We start from the raw sequence: 3118 nt of genomic DNA, 5'->3' as shown, positions 1-3118 counted from the left end.
CTTTAGGTTATCAGATACCCTGTTGAATCTGTTGACATTTTCAAATTTCCTACAATCAACTGGTTGAACTCTTTATTTCTAGTCTACATAATATCTCTGCCTTAATTTGAGCTACCTATCTTATAGTCATAATATCCCTCTAATATAAACATTTTACAAAAAGAATAATTATATGACTACAACACCAACTGTGAGAGTCTTCTTAAGATCAAGAACTCTCAGAAGGGTAAATTTTCTTTCTGTGTTCTGTCATGGTTCTAGAAGAATCTAGGTAAATTTATGGAATGATTTCAGCATAGAGCTCAAAGACTTGAAAGGGAGATTACCTAGGTCATATACACTGCCTCTTACAACATGAAGCTTCTACACTTATTGAAATATTGTACTTCCTGTTGAGTCAGGAAGAACAACTAAGTCGATCATGACATATGAAGAATCCAACCTGTCTAATAAAGAAAACCATTAAGAGGAGGGAAAACCTATTGGACTGCTGGTATGTAGATGGGTAACTATTAGCAAGGAATTCCAGAAGTCAACACGCAGAGGAACAGGCAAACTTCAGACCTAAACTATAAGTGACGCTAAGCAGGCAGGAGCACCAGAGACACAGTAGTGAACAGCAGTGAAGGCAATGAGCTTTACATATCTGTTTGTACCACAAGCTGTATTTTCCACCACATAAAAATCATTCAACATTAACCAGTGTTATTTGTCCACACTCTCTTTTCCCAAGGGAGCTAACCCTCATGCACCAAGACAGCATTACATTAAATCAACAAGAAAAAGATAATATTCTCTATCGATTTCTTCTAGGTCACTTCAAACTATGAAGAAGGATTTGAAACCTTCATTTATCTTTTGCCATCTGCAAACAATTTCTTGCTCCAAAGCTTCCTCATGGCACTTTTCACTTCTGTATTCCTCAGTGTATACATCAGAGGGTTGAGCAAAGGTGTTCCAAGTGTATAAAATACAGCTATCATTTTATCCATTGGGAATGTGGTTGCAGGGCGTGTGTATATAAATATGCAAGGTCCAAAGAACAGGATGACCACAATGATGTGGGACACACAGGTGGAAAGGGCTTTCTTTCTCCCTTCAGCACTGTGGTTTCTCAGAATGCAAGATGATGACATAGGAGAACATCAGTATGACAAATCCCACTGTACAAATGGCCCCACTGTTGGAAACCAGGAGTAGGTTAACCACATAGGTATCTGAACAGGCTAGTTTCAACAAGGGCTGCAAGTCACAGAAATAGTGATTGATCACATTGGGGCCACAGAAAGGCAAACTCAGGGCAAGAAAAATCTGAGCTAAAGAATGCACACAGGATCCCACACAGGCCACAGTCATCAACACACCACAGACCTGGTGGGTCATGATGGTCATGTAGTGCAAGGGCTTACAGATGGCCACATAGTGATCAACAGCCATGAGGATAAGGGTGAAGATCTCCAGGCAGGCAAAGAAATGGGCTGAAAAGACTTGGATCATGCACTCACTGAAGGAGATAGTTGTCGTCTTCAAATGGGCATCCACAATTATTCTAGGGGCTATGGAAGTAGAGAGGCAAGTATCAGACAAGGATAAGTAGAAGAGGAAGAAATACATTGGGTTCTTAAGTGCCTGGCTGATCTTGACGGTAATAATAATTAGCAAGTTACCCAACAATGTTCCCAAGTAGAGAAGCAAAAAAATAACAAATACTATTTTCTTCCAAAAAGGATCCTGTGTCAATTCAAGCAGAATGAACTCAGTCACATTATTATTCAGTTGCATGGTTTTCGTGAGTGAGGTGAAGGGGCAAGTGTGAAAAGTTTTATCTGTAAAAAATACCGGAATTAATTTACGATGTGCTATGTGATGTTATGGAATATTTTATGCAAAATTAAATATTTCTTATCGGATACATTCTGTTGATGGTTTCTTAATAAGTCACTTCAACACATTGTTTCCTAATTTTAATGACCACAGGGTTATTATGATTCTCAGATATGCTTATGAACATGATACCTTGCTATAGCATTCTTCAGGTAGAAGCCTTGGTTAGCTTTGACATCATTCTGATTAATTTTTTCAATTAAATGAAGGTAAATGTAAGAAGTATGGATCTATTTTAATATTAACTTCATTTTTTTCATTTTCAATAAATATACAGGCCCATTTTTTGCATTGTGTATCACTCAACATTTAAGATATATTTAACTGCTCTTGGAGTTTTATGATATGAAATCCTACACCACCACCAGCACACTTATTAATACATAGTTTATACATTATATATTCATTATATATATTTATATAGATATATGTTATTTATGAACACTTAGTATGCTCCACTTCTCTGCAAAATTTCTCCCAGATATTCCAGATTATAAAAAGTAAGAGAAAACACTTATAGCCTCTAAATAATCTGTTGCTACCTTGATGTATCCTTATAATATTTAGTACTGACATATACTAATAAACATAAATGAATGTTCTTTGAAAATTGGTTATCTCTTTAATATCCCCCTTTCAAATTTTCTTCCTCTGGTTTATTGAAAGCACCCCTACTACACTCAGAGTCCCTGAGGTTACATTTAAATAAAATGACGGTGGTATACAGCATTACTACTCAATTGTTTGTTTTGATGATTCAGGCTAAAAACTTGAATAATGGAAACAGAAAAGCACTTTATAACTGGGGTGGTTTGAAGGGTTATCATTGAACCAGATCATGTTTGTAATCTCCAGTAAAGTTTTCGTTATCCAGATATTCAAAAACCATATATTCCTGGAATAGAGCAGAGATTTGGAAGAAAAAGGGTGATATGGTTTTAGAGAAGAGAGAATAGATACTAACTGCCTTCTTCATTCAATTTATTTTCTGTCCTGGAAAAGTCAATGCTTCTTCAACTTTGCAATGTCACTTTTCCCTATGAAGATTTATTTTTTAAAAAATATGGAAACAAATATTATCACAAGTCTTCTCATTCAAGAACAAAGTTTCTCTAGATTTGTATTGTCAAGATGACACTAGACAGTACATATATGCAAGTAGAAATATAAACCAAAATGTAATTTATTTAAATATAGTCTGGCAGTCCATTGTATTTCTCCAAAATTCAATCAA

General features: G+C 35.6%; 1 pseudogene; it reads right to left on the bottom strand.

The window, feature by feature from the left end:
• Positions 1-851: 851 nt before the first annotated feature.
• Positions 852-1782, bottom strand: LOC100994235 (olfactory receptor 4C16-like; annotated as a pseudogene).
• Between the last annotated feature and the right edge of the window lie 1336 nt (positions 1783-3118).

This window comes from Pan paniscus, chromosome 9 (assembly GCF_029289425.2).
Source record: "Pan paniscus chromosome 9, NHGRI_mPanPan1-v2.0_pri, whole genome shotgun sequence".
NCBI classification, from domain to species: Eukaryota; Metazoa; Chordata; class Mammalia; order Primates; family Hominidae; genus Pan; species Pan paniscus.
This window is presented reverse-complemented; position numbering and strand designations above follow the sequence as displayed.